The 13,979-nt window shown below is 38.0% G+C and overlaps 1 long non-coding RNA gene across 5 annotated transcripts in view; it reads right to left on the reverse strand.

The window, feature by feature from the left end:
• The window catches only part of LOC141943459 (uncharacterized), a 183,214-nt gene that overhangs the window by 76,230 nt on the left and 93,005 nt on the right, over window positions 1-13,979 (reverse strand). The window contains exon 5 of one of the 5 annotated variants that reach the window (XR_012628960.1): window positions 13,304-13,495. The exons of the other annotated variants lie outside the window; for them this stretch is intronic. This is a non-coding gene — a long non-coding RNA (uncharacterized LOC141943459). Of the gene's footprint in view, window positions 1-13,303; window positions 13,496-13,979 lie in introns of those variants that run through there. 5 annotated transcript variants of the gene reach the window in all.

Below are 13,979 nucleotides of genomic sequence, written 5' to 3' on the forward strand. Positions count from 1 at the left end.
TTGATCCAGCAGACTGTATGCTCATCCAGGCCATGAGCAGCCAGTTTTTCTATGAGAATTCTATGGGGAACTGTGTCAAATGCTTTTCAAAATGTGTGGTTAACTTGTCACCTGAAGAGCAGGCCTTGTGAAGTTCATCTTACTTTTCGTGGTCATGAAGCTGAGTGTATGAATATGTCACTGTTGCCAGACCAGGGCCCCTTATCTGTAAACTAGCCGAGAATACATAATTGGGCAGAAACGCCTCCATGCGAAATGCATTGGGGAGCCTTCTCTTCCTTGTATTGTCTCTTGATCTCTAACAGATGACAAACATATCCATATCTCTCTGATCACTACAAAAATAAATGTGTTTGTCTAAAATATATTACAGGGCAATAAAAAGAGTATTTTAAATATACTTAATCTAAAATCTTATCAAGTGGGAAAGTGGAATGAACCATTTACTTCATGCTCTTTTTCTATAAAAAGTCTTGTTTCTGTAGAGAAACTGTGCTTAAGAGAGCAAAAAGGTACATAAATTGACCAATTTAGCAGCACTGGTCAGATTAGGGATACAGTAACAAATTCTTATTCTCCTGATTTAGTAAGAGATAAAATGTTCTGTTTTCCTGGAAAAGCAACGACATAATTAAGTGAAAAGAATTCAAATTAATGGTTTAATAAGAGAAAGGGAAGAAAAGGGATTTCTGAAACCATGCAAGTGTGCTTGCAGACCAAAATGTGGGTAAGGTCTTGACATTGCTTGGCTCACTGTAGGGAGCACATCATAATTTGTACAGGTGTTACAATGCAAAGGGCCAGGCTGTGTGAAGTGACTTTTTGCTTGACCTAATATTAGGTGGCTGCCCAAAGTTTACTTTTTGAACACACACCAGTGAAAGTCACTGGTCAATGTCTACTTGTTCTTATGCACAGATGTGTTGAGACTCAAGAAAAGCCTGATTTCTTTTCCCCAATTGCAGAGATTCTCACCTTCTGCTAAGGGCTTCACCTGTTTAGTTACTGTCATCAACCAAAAGATGATTTAATTCTGAAAGCTGACCATTCCAAAAGAAATCCAAAATAACTTATGTTCCCATTACAGGCAAGATTGGTCCCTACTTCACCCTGTAGGAGAATGAGCTTTGTTTCCTTTGATTTTTCTGTTTTAGGGGGCAACTTTCTTTTGCTATTTTGTCAAAATTTCTACTTCCAAACTCCATGGTTACAAGCCATTGTATAAATAAAGTGCAGGCCAACCTCTTCGAAAAATTTTGTTCTGCTTTATGGATTACACAGCAGGGAAGCAAACCATTAAATATGTGTAAATGCCTGTAGGCAATGTACAAAGTGGTAACATTAGCCTATAATCGCATTGGGTTGCTGATTTCTCTCCACGTTGCTATTTTTACAAAGAAAATATTTAGATCCAAATCCTGACCCTGCTGTAGAGTGACTCCTGGGACAGTAGAGCTAATACAGTTCTAAGTATACTATGGGGTTTGGATGGTATAAGCAAACTATGAATGTTCAATGGAGAAACAGCGTATCTTGTATACCTCGAGGCTTAGCTCTATTAAGGCCTCAGAGAGGAAATGATAGTCAAGAATCGTCTTTTGAGAATAGCCTAAGGGTAGACTAAAGTGACCTACACATACACAAAATGTAATTTATTCAGGTTTTGCACCCACCTAGAAATCACACAAGTGACCAAGTGACTTTGCAACAGTGTTTAAGAACTGTGTTAAGCTAAACTCTGGCTAATGTGTTTTCTAGGTATGAGAGCTAATATATCATGCTATATTTAAATTTTATAAATGTTATTTAAATAACCACTGGAAGAAAGCACTTATACCTTGTAGCTGCTATAAATATTGTTGCATTGTAAACAAATGCCCTGTTCCTAAATAGAGATGTGAATCAAGTGAGGTCCATATGAGTCAATACAATAATAATACCTCCACCAAACTTTAGATGGTCATTATTTTTAGGATTCAAATTTTCCATCCCTTGAGAACCTTATTCCTACATCCTAAATCAAAATCACCAAACACATCCCAACAGTTTATTCTTTAAATATACCCTTCATTCCTTCAATACTGACAAAAAGAACATTGCTTCAAAGCTGAGCCAAAAACCAAAACAGTACATATTCCAAAAGTGAAGTGAGGGAAATAGATTCTTGTTCAGGAATTTGTCCAAGTAGAATTGAGTGCAGTACAGCTGCAACATAATAAAAAGCAATGCTGGAATCCACAGCTAGCCTTTCCTCTGCGCTACATACAATGCCAGAGCTCTTAACTCTTCAGAGACTCCTTGGGAGATGTAGCACAATAGTCAACTGGCCATTAAATCCTAGAATACTATGTATGTGGCTACATAAATCCTATGTAAAGCAGCTCTACAAGAATTCCAGATGAGACCCAAGACTGAACAAGCTGCAGTAACTCAGATAAATTCAAAGATAAGGGAAACAGTCAAAGACAGCGTAGATAGTCAAAGAGAGATGTAGATATCAATTTTGTTTGAGTTTACAATTCTGAAAGGTAACTGTTTGGCATGTTTGGTCATAGTGCGTGTCACCACACAGAATGAAATAAGATAGGCATTCTCACTACAGGTCATCATAATTTATTCCTCATTTGGTGAAAATTTCCTTGAATCATTTTAGTATGTAATAGTGGTTATGTTCCAAGGCATTTTGGAGGAGTAAAAGAGCGAAGGAGGAAAGCAAAAGGATTTGAGGTGGAATGGCATGTTGGATTGTTTGTTCTGTCCTTTGATTGTGCCTATTTAGTTAAGGCATCAGATGCTTTGGTTTGCTTTTCTGTAGCATGCAATTATTGTGGGAAAGCTACGTCAAATAAGTGAATGTTTTCCTTTGATCAAAAAGGCGATGAAATATGTGGCCATTCTGATGTGTTCTGGGGCTAAGCTCCCCAGCACAGCTGCTGATCAAACTCTCATGAGTCCCACAGATAATTCAGATCCCTGGTACAAGGTTGTTTTAAGGAAAATCCATTGGTTCAATTGGTTGAATTGGTCTTAGAATTAATTCTGTCTGAGGGCATGCCACATTCTTAATTTCATTTAGAATATATTTGCTGGCACCTGTAACAACTTTTAGCTGCAATTTCAAGGTCCTGTTTTTGACAGGGTTTGGGGGTTTTTGTAAATATTTACCACAGAGGCACTTGAATGAAAGAACTTCATCAGGATTAAATGATAGAAACTATGTATTTAAACAATACGCACTGAAGAAAAGGAAGTGAGAGATGTTTTAACTACAGTATTTACTACCCAGGTATTCAACATAGATCAGTCACAGACAAGATAGCATCGAAACACATAGAACACATTCAAGTCTATTATACACAGAACAGAATCACAGAATCACAGAATCGTCTAGGTTGGAAAAGACCTTGAAGATCATCCAGTCCAACCATCAACCCAACATTAACAGTTCCCAACTACACCATATCCCTCAGTGCTATGTCGACCCGACTCTTAAACACCTCCAGGGATGGGGACTCCACCACTGCCCTGGGCAACCCATTCCAATGCCTAACAACCTGTTCTGTAAAGAAATGCTTCCTAATATCTAGTCTAAACCTTCCCGGGTGCAACTTGAGGCCATTATCTCTTGTCCTATCGCTTATTACTTGGTTAAAGAGACTCATCATATATACATATACATAGTCTTTAAATTTCAGTAGCTGGTATTCATCAGTCTTTAATTAATTGGAAATTAGTGAAACTTTTTGGGAATAGCTTTCAGAAATTGGTCAGGGAAACGAAGGAATATAGAAAAAGAACTTGATTTGAGATTATGTAGCTCTGTTCATGATAAAGACAAGGCAAGGGCAAGCTTTGATTTGTCATCTGCTATAGAATAGAAGAGTGATGGTCAGCCAAAGGAATACCAGGCTTCCTGAGAATTTGGACAGTTTTATTTTGGAACTGGTATTTGTTTCTTATCCTTGAAGTGGGTTTTGGTGCAGGACTCAGACCATGAGGGATGTAACTCTCGAGTGAAGTGACCTTACAGCTTTGTGCTTCAGAAATGTCCTTGAGTGTTGTACCTCCTACGGGTTAGACTGTAGATTGTCAGCTCCACAATAGAAGCTTGGAGCAATTGCTACATGACTGCAGAGATAAAGTACATAGTTCTTAGACTAATAATGGAAGAAATACTTGAGGGTGAAAAAGATTGAAATACATGTTGCTTGACTTTGGCAGAAAATGAAGCATCCCATGTCTGACCATTGCAATGAATACATCAGGCATATCTTTATTGTTGTTGCTACTGTTATTACTATTATTAATTTTATAATTGTGCTTCAACGGGATCAAAGTCACATTGTGCTTGATGTAGTACAAATGAGTTACAAAGAGGGCTGTATTTGTCCAAGAGAATCTATAAACTGGGCACAGGGTTCAGTAACACACGGACAGATAGACTAAGGTGCCTGTTAGCTGCAACAAAGTCAATGGATCTAGCTGAGGGCAAGGTTATGCCTGAGTGCATTGTAACTGCAGGATCAAGAGTCTGGATGATATGAAGATATCTACATACAGAGCTCTGGTTCATGAACTTTGTTCTTTCCTAATCAGGACAGCACTTAGGCCTGAGATTAAGATTAACGCAGCATAGAACATATTCTGAAGTGGATGGTACGCCTGTATGCTGACTTGAATTGGGAAACTCTTCTAAGGACAAACTGCAGTTCCAGTCTGAAGGCAGGACAGGGACAACAGTAACAAGACAAATATAGTGAAGTAATGCAGTTTATCTTTTTGTCAGGTGGCTCTAATTGTTAAGTTTTACCTCTGATTTTCCTGTGGCCTTGAGCAATATGAAAGACTTGTTAGCAACCAACAGGTCAAGACTTCTATCATACATGATTTGATGATATAGCAGAGTTAGCTATAAACTATAGGTATGACAGGCAAAGAAGGAAATAAAGAAAAAACAGAACCTTCTTTCTATTTAACTATGCTATGCCAAACCCTATCTTGCTGTACTACTTTGAAAGCTGGTTTAAATTAGCTAAAGCTATTTATACAGCTACAGTCTACAAAAACGTTAACTTATTTAATATTTTCTGTAAAAGGTGCTACATCATTTCTCATTTCTCTTAAGAACACTTGAAACTGATTAAACATTTCCCTTGAGAAGCTACTTTATTTTATTTTGTATTTTAATTTATTTCACTGCATGATTAATTTGTAATCAAGACTTGTTTTGATTTTCCAAACTGTATTTTAAAACCAAACGTGAAGTAATAACTTGTGGATGGCTTGCAAAATAGTAAAAATGTGTTCCATTAAGAAAAAAGAAGTATTGTGCAAATTTCATGCACCGCAGAATTAACCACTCTTCAGTAAGCCTTCTGAAAGTAAGTATGATCAAAGCAACCCAAAGGTCAAGTGCTGTGGGATGATGGTAAAGCTTTAGGGCCTACAAAGTCAAGAGACTCTGAATGACTGCATAGGTGCAAACGACCATCTTATCTTACATAATTGCCTCTTAAAAATTTTGACTGCAGATTTAATGTAGTTGTGCTCGCCAAATTTTTGAACTTTTGGCAAATGAATCTCCTCCAAGAATGCATGCTTCTTGCTTTGTTTTTATTAAAAATATATGTAAATCTCATTCAATTTAAAATTATGCAACCAAATGTCAACACATTTCTCACGGCCCTTGGCCTCATTGGATATGTGCATGGGCAGTGTCTAAAGTTAAAATCTCTTTTGAGTTAAAAATAATGTTTATTTCTTCTCATGTTAAAAAAAAAAAGAAAAAAAGAAAAAAACAACAACCAACTTTTGACTCTAACTTTTGTACAGAACTGATTCTTGCCAGAGATCTTGGCAAGTGCATCTCTTCCAAGAATACATGCTCAGTGCCATTTGTCCATTAGGCTTGCTAGAAGTGAGCAAATATCATACCACTGAGTCAATGGGCCAACAGAACATTTCAAACTGCTCCAAAGAGATAATTGACCAGCTGAAAGTGTAAGGTAACACTAGAACTGAGATCACTGAGTAATGTGATCTCATTCTGAATGTGGGTGTTTTATTTGTTTGCTTTTTGGGGGTGGGTTGGAATGTGTATAAGCCAAGATTTGATTACCAAGGACTAAGAGTGGGGAGAGGGAGTAGGGAGAGAGGCCCAAAGGAGTATGTTTAAATAGAGATGAGCTGAGATAAGCCATTTTATATAACTTTCCTGTAGAGAAATCAGGAGGTTGGAAATAGAAGAGGGAGGATAGAAAAATGTCAAGTCCCCAGTAGTATGTTTAAAACTTTTTAATTTTCTCCCATAGTATTTGGGAAGCAGAGTGAGGGCAAAATCTTCACTGTCTTTATTTAGGTTCTCCCTGGCTTCAAAGATTGGCAAGTTCTTACTATATTTTTACAAAGCAGACTGCTTTTCAGGCAGGTTTTCTCAAGTTCTTGCTTTATGAGTTTTGGAGAAAGATTCTGGCCAGAGATGTTCAGAAGAAAAAGTGTTTGCAGTCTTTGGAGGTTGTTAATTCCTGGAAAAACTTCTGGCAAACTCCAGCTTACCAAAATTTCACAGAAAATGTTTGTTAGAATTTGACCAGTTTAAATGAGTTTCTTGTGTTGGTGTCTTTACCTAGTGGAAGTTCGAATCGTGCTTGGTTTTACACACAAAGTCAAGCAATGCTGCCAACATATACAGCCCTCTTCTCTCCAAAATATTTTATTTATTTACTCTGGAGTCTGAAGACAGCTTGGAGACATGTCTCTTGCCAGTGGTATTTGCAGTGGTATTCAAAGAGTTGTACTTTAATTTTTAGAGTCAGTTTGCACTTATTTCTTAGACTCATGTAGAGATTCAATTTTTAGTAATAACTCTCCTAACTGTGTCTGAGGTTGCCACCATTGTTCTGCATGGTCATTGACCTGGCCATCAGCCTCCAACACTGGAAGGTTTACTAGACTGCCATCTAAAACCACCTTATATCTAATAAAGTAAAGAGGATATAAATACTGTGAAATATTTATTTAAAACTATAGATCAAGAATCTACTGCTTCACATGTCATAAGTTATTATAAGGATGGAGGATGGGAAGAGGCATTTTGGAACAGCAAATCCCCATGACTGCTGCAGAAGCAAGATGGACGTACCATCTTTTCCAGGACTGTAACAGGTTCCATCATGAAACTAAATAGGTTTTGGATATGGGTTGTGATCTTTTGCTTTCTACTACTGACTTCTGAAAATTCTGATCACTAGCACCTTCTTCTAGATCTCAGCTGAAATATTGTCATGACTGGCATATACTCATTTTTCCTTGTGTTGAAATAGCCTAAAATACCTTCTTCCCATAAGCACTGACAGAGAGGTGTTAGCTCCCTCCCTCAGCCTCTATCTTACTAAGATAAACATACCAATATCATTCTTCCCATTGAGTAGGCTCTCCAGTACTCTAATCAACCTAATAGACCTTTTCTATGTTTCTTCCACTTTGAACAGGACTTTCAGAACTGCAGTATTTTCCAGCAGTGACAGATTTAGCTTCTGCTTTTGAAAATGAAAACACTGATGAATTATATCTTGCAACAATGAACTCCATAGTTATTCATTTAGCATGTGAGGAAAGAGCCTTCCAATTCGTCCCAGTCTGTGTGCAACATGTAACACAGTGCTCTTAGATCTGATGGCAAAACAAACGAAACATAAACAGAAACAAGAAATGGCATTCAAATCTGGCAATTTGGCATGACCATTCTGTAGCTAAGGTCCCACCCTCAAGTTCAGAGCAGACATCCATAGTTTAAAACAGAATATTCATCTGCAGAAAGCTGGTACAATGGATTTGTGTGCATTTTTGTGTGTGCAGTAAAATATATGTCACATTCTGAAAAGCTTCCTTTAAGGTATACTTTGATCATAAGTGGAACTGGAACTGCATTTATTTCTGGTGGGAATTTGTGAAAATTAGTGGAATTGCAAAAAATTAATTATTCTCCAAATATTATTTAAGAATTTAAATAAATTACTCTCAGCTTTTAATTTATATGAAATACTAAGTATCATGGCAAACAGCTTCAAATAAGCCTCATATTTAAAATAGTCTTGCCAATTCATAACAGCTGAGGATTTGTCCCTTTCCTGCTCAAACACATAATACTTTTAAAAACTTACAATCCACAAGACAACAGCTCTGTACCAGGAAAATGAACTATCCACCAAAACGAAAAATAAGAAAGAAAGAAAGAAGGAAAGAAAAACAAATCTGCTTTACAAGAAGAAAACGAGACATTCCTAAAGCATTTCAAGATGACCACACACCAAGTGAAAAAAAAAGACAGTTCAAAATGCTTGCCCCACACAAAGGATAACTCCACTTGGCAGAATACAAGACTATCTCCTTTTACTAAGAACTACTCACCAATCAGTCAAAACCACTTTAACTACTTTAAGTATTTTTCCACCTTTCACAGAGTACATCAAAAGTTCAACACATACTACGAGCCAAGTAGAATATCCAGTAAGCTATATATATCCACATATATATATCTCTATATATACACACACGTACAAACACAAATGCATATAGCATCAGGTATTCCATTTTGAGAAAAATAAAATCCAGACATTGACAGCAGTTATATGAAAATGTCCATCCTGTCATTCATTAAATTTCTCACTTTTAAAAGTTTCAAGTAGAAAGGTATGGAATATTTACCTTTCCAGTCTCATGTTGCCAGACACATACATATACATACACAAAGATCTTCACGCAGTCTCAGAATCATCAAAATTAACTACTGCGCAATGATGACTGCTTTGTTATTGTTTTTGTTTCTCATAGGTGTTCTAGTTCTAATCAGAATGTAGTGAATACAGATGTAATAAAAAAGGTGAAAGGATCTGAGAAAATTTACACTCCTTGTCTACGGTAAGCAAAGGAATAAAATAAAAAGGAGGAGGTGGAAAACCTGAGACTTTAATATCATCACTTTAAGCTGCCTAACAGTCCTTCCCAAAGGAAAGGGGGTCTTGAAGCAAAGCAATGAGATGGATTTACAGATATGCAGCAGAAGGGTATCAAGGCAGAGATACATGAAATATCCTTAAACTAAGAAGTAGGGATATTGTCTTGCTGCTGTTTCCTGAATTAACATTAGGGGAGCAAGAATGTCTTTAAGGGACTGGGAAAAGGATACTGCATAATTTAAGTGTCAGGAAAGAACCAGAGTCTGAGGAAGAGACAGACTTTTTAGTAGGGCCTGTAGCAATAGGACAAGGGGTAATGGTTTTAAACTAAAAGAGGGAGATTCAGACTAGATGTAAGGAAAAGAATTTTTATAATGAGGGTGGTGAAACACTGGAACAGGTTGCCCAGAGAGGTGGTAGATTCCCCATCCCTGGAAACATTCAAGGTCAGGTTGGACAGGGCTCCGAGTAACCTGATCTATTTGAAGATGTCCCTGCTTATTGCAGGGGGCTTGGACTAGATGACCTTTAAAGGTCCATTTCAACCCAAACCATTCTGTGATTCTATACTTCTATGATAATAGTTTCAGCAACCTGCATGGCTAAGAAGCACTATGTGTTAGAGATGCTATGTTAAATGTAGACATGGCTTGGATGTGAGGATCTAAATGATAATCAGATTAGAGACTCCAACCATACTGAAGTCCACAGTTATTGATAAGAACATAGTAAGAAGGTCTGTGGTGGAAAAATCTGTGATTCCGCCAAACTAAATTTGAATGGTTAGTAAGTCATTCACAAAGGTGTCAGACTAAAAGTTTATTTAGGACAAAAGGAGACAGGAGAGAAAAATATTGGTAGATCTGCAAATCTTCAGCAAAGAGATGACAAGGGAATTTTTGGTTGTAGGTACAATTACACAAAGTTAGAAGTCTTCAGTTTCCTTACCAAGAGCTGGAAGATTCTCCAGAGGATGTGTAAAAGAAATTATTAGAGAAGCAGCCGAGGAAAGACAGACCTAAGTAATCCCAGAGAGATTTCAAGGAGAGCAGAAGCAGAGAGGCCAAGAGAAGTTATGGTTATAGCAGTGAGTCTGAGATCTGGCAAAGCAGATGCCATTAGATGCTGTGGAAAGAATGGTTTCATCTAAGGGCAGAGGAGGGAAGCCAGATTGGAAGAGCTCTAGGAAGAAAAAGTGTAAACATCACATTCAGAAAGCTTAGAGATGAAAGAGCGACTGCAGATGGGCCAGTAGCTAGAGTTGCAAGAAGGAGTCAAAACTGTTTTATTTATGATGTGAGAGACTTAACATATGGTATAACAAGCAGAACAAACTAGAAACAGTGAAAACAACAAACCAGAGGAGATCAAGAGGTTAAGGAGAGGAATAAGGGAGGGGAGGAGAATGGGCACACAGATGAAGAGCTAAGAAGAGAAAGGGTAAGAGGAGGCAAGCAGAACTAAAGGAATTGAAAAGAACACATGAAACATGTCTGTGTCTGTGACCAGGGAGAAGGAGAAAGCTGTAGAACAGGGAAAGGGCCCCAAGCTAACAGGAAGAGGAAGGTGATGTCACGTGTTAAAAAACAAAACAAAACAAAATGGAAGGAAGGAAGGAAGGAAGGAAGGAAGGAAGGAAGGAAGGAAGGAAGGAAGGAAGGAAGGAAGGAAGGAAGGAAGGAAGGAAGGAAGGAAGGAAGGAAGGAAGGAAGGAAGGAAGGAAGGAAGGAAGGAAGGAAGGAAGGAAAGAAAGAAAGAAAGAAAGAAAGAAAGAAAGAAAGAAAGAAAGAAAGAAAGAAAGAAAGAAAGAAAGAAAGAAAGAAAGAAAGAAAGAAAGAAAGAAAGAAAGAAAGAAAGAAAGAAAGAAAGAAAGAAAGAAAGAAAGAAAGAAAGAAAGAAAGAAAGAAAGAAAGAAAGAAAGAAAGAAAGAAAGAAAGAAAGAGAAAGATCAAAGGAAGAACTTGCTAAGATATTCTGTCAAAAGAAAAGGGGGAGAGTGTAAGCAGGGACTTAGCAGGTGGTGAGGAGATGGATAGAATTGTAGGATTAGGGTACAATTAAATTTGAGGTAGCACAGCTCTGTAGCTAGACTGACAGCAGAACTGAAAAAGTAGGCAGCTGAGTGTTAATGAGATGAGCATAATATGCTTCTTTAGATGCAGTAAAAATTATGGTCCTTGATTTCAACCCTCTCCTCCTAGGGTTAGAAAGGCCCATATCAGAAGTGGCATTCTTCAGGACAGAATGGATGCTTCATGATAGTTTCAGAACAGAATTATAAAGCTTGCTAAAAGGCAATGCTATATGAGAATAAGCAGATTTATAATAGTCATGAAATCACAGAAAAGTTTGAAATTAGCACATATATTTTTATGACATGCATGTTTTAGTCACTGAGTTATTTTTTGCAAGCTTAGTCTGAACGAAGGCAATAGACACATTTCCAGTAAAATATTTCCAGTTGAATATAATAATATTTCCCCACATGGAAGACCCAGCCCTCTCTTTCCATAGCACAGTGTTCCTTAGCGAGGTCTAAGAGTCCTACGGCGCGCACGTGCAGCAGCTGCAAGTCTAATGCAAATCACAGAAGGCAGAGACTACAACTGTAGAGCGAGATACAGACACCATTAGCCATGTTGGCTGCATTATGAACCAGATCAGGAAACCAATCCAGGCTAAAACTAACCCAGCAGAAGGTTTATTTTTAAACTGATTCATTTCCCAATCACCTTCACTGACTAGCTGCACAAAGGCTTGCACTTGCAGAGGAATGGGGATGGATGGGATGGTGACAGAAGGGAAAGGAGAGGACAGTCTTCTTTTAGGGTAGTCTTGGCTTTTTATCTCTCCCTGAGATTTTATAATCTCTCCCTGAGGATTAAACTACCTTGCAGAGAGGGGCTGAATAACTAACTGATTTTAATCCAGTCTTAAGTGAGTAAAAATATGTTGTAGGTAAGTCTTCCAACTTCTCCAAGCTACACTGGGCTCTTGTTGTGTGACGTCTTAGACTTATTCCCTGCACCAGAGGAGATAGTCTATACCTGGCACAAGTGGAGGGGAACCCAAGCTTCTTAAGTAGCCAGCTTATACTCATAGTCAGCCAATTTTTTTTTTTTTAAATTGTCTTTCATTTCCTTAGCTTACTTACAGTGTTCTTTCTCATATGTCCTCAAATAATTCCTCTCCTTACTCAATGTTTTGTCCACCCCTTCCAAACTTTCGTTTGCAGCCATGCCCCCATGCTCTTAGTCTAAGTTCCAGTACTGTTTCTCTCCACTGAAATGGTGACCTTACAACACAAAGGCAGTCAGGAGTGAACACAGTTTTGTCTAGCTTGCTGTACATAAGTTCCTCTATATCCCATCTCATCTATTATTTCTTCTTTCCAAGTATCTACTCCCTGATGAACTATTTGAATTTATAAGCTATTGGTTAGACCTTGTTTGTAGGGAAAGCAGGAATCAAAAATGATCATTTAACTCATGCCTTCCAGCAGGCCTGGGGTCAAAAGTTGTTCTAACTCACTGCCAGTGAGAACAGGCAGTGAGGACTGTTAGCACGCACACAGTCTGCACTGCTGGAGAACATCAGTTGAAATGTGCTTTGCTAGAGAGTCCTTTAGAGGAGCACTGAATCTGATAATGCAGCAAATTCTGTGCAGTGTGACCCACAGCAATAGACTGTTTTGAATTTTAAACCATCCCAGAGCCAGGGTGCAATTTGGAGAGAGGGGAAAGAACAGTTGCCCTGCAGTATCCAGGACCTAGTAGTCTGAATGGTTTGAACAAGGGCTCAAATCGGTTCTCATGCTTCTTAGGTGTATCTAGATTGAATGGATCTCCTTTTTTTTTTCCCTTCTTCAATCAACACTGAATTGTTTACATGAACACTAATGGCTGCAGAGGAGAGACTCTGAGAAAGACTTGTTCAGTAATTCAGTGGACCAGGAAGGTACTTACCCAGACCTCCTACATCCAAGATATAACTATTTGACTGATGAGCCTTCTTGGATAGCACCTTTTCTCTAAATCATTTTCTCAGAAAAATAAAAATGGGACAGCGTCATTTTTGCTCTGAGTTCAGATGAAAATAAATGTTGGAACCTCTAAATCTTTCACAAAAAAGGGACTAACTGTGTTTTAGCAAGTCTTGCCTGGAGCCCTCACTTTAGAACCTTGTTTGAAAATGCTAACCTGTGAAATTGTGTCTGTTTCATGAATGAGACATCATCTGTCCAACAGGTGATCTCTGTAGACAACATCAATTACTGCTGATGTTTTTTTCTAGCTTGTTTAATAAAGCTTTAAAAATGAGATAACTTTGCACTTTCAGTAATTTAAAGTGAAGAGTCTTAACTTTCCATGAGAAATGGCTTAGTTTCTTCATGCTTCTTACAGATCTCATATCCCTTTTCAGCTTGCAGCTCCAAAATGCCCAATGACTTCTCTGTGCCTTCACATATACATTGACAAGTGAGGTGCAACACTTTGCAGACTGTGGAGAGCAGACATATAGGTCTGGAGGGTCCTTTTCTTAAAAAAACAAACAAAAAACAAACAAACAAAAAAAAAAAACTACAGAGAAATAGCCTTCTGGTTCATTAAATTAATGATCAGGCAGAATGATTTGTGAAAAACAACTGTTTTATAGGACCACCACCTGTAGCATGGGCTGGATCCCACAATGTGGAAGAAATCCAGAACATCATTTCAGATTAATTTCTTGACGTTTCAACCTTGTCCTGCACCCCATCCACCAACACAGAACATATTCAAGAGTAACAAAGATACTTCTGGCGACACACTGTAGCCATGGGAAATTGGAATGCAAGTCGTGCCATATCTACTAACAGCTCATAAAGTACTCCACAGCAGTGCAAAAGATGTATTTTCTATGCCTGAAGATCATGTAGCTTGGTCTGGGTTTTACTAAATAGTACTGAACTTTTGGCTGTTTATTCCCAGCTCTGTGATGTAAGCTGGAAGCCAGACTCCAAGTACGACAACCATTCTGTGC

Source organism: Strix uralensis, chromosome 4 (genome assembly GCF_047716275.1).
Source record: "Strix uralensis isolate ZFMK-TIS-50842 chromosome 4, bStrUra1, whole genome shotgun sequence".
NCBI classification, from domain to species: Eukaryota; Metazoa; Chordata; class Aves; order Strigiformes; family Strigidae; genus Strix; species Strix uralensis.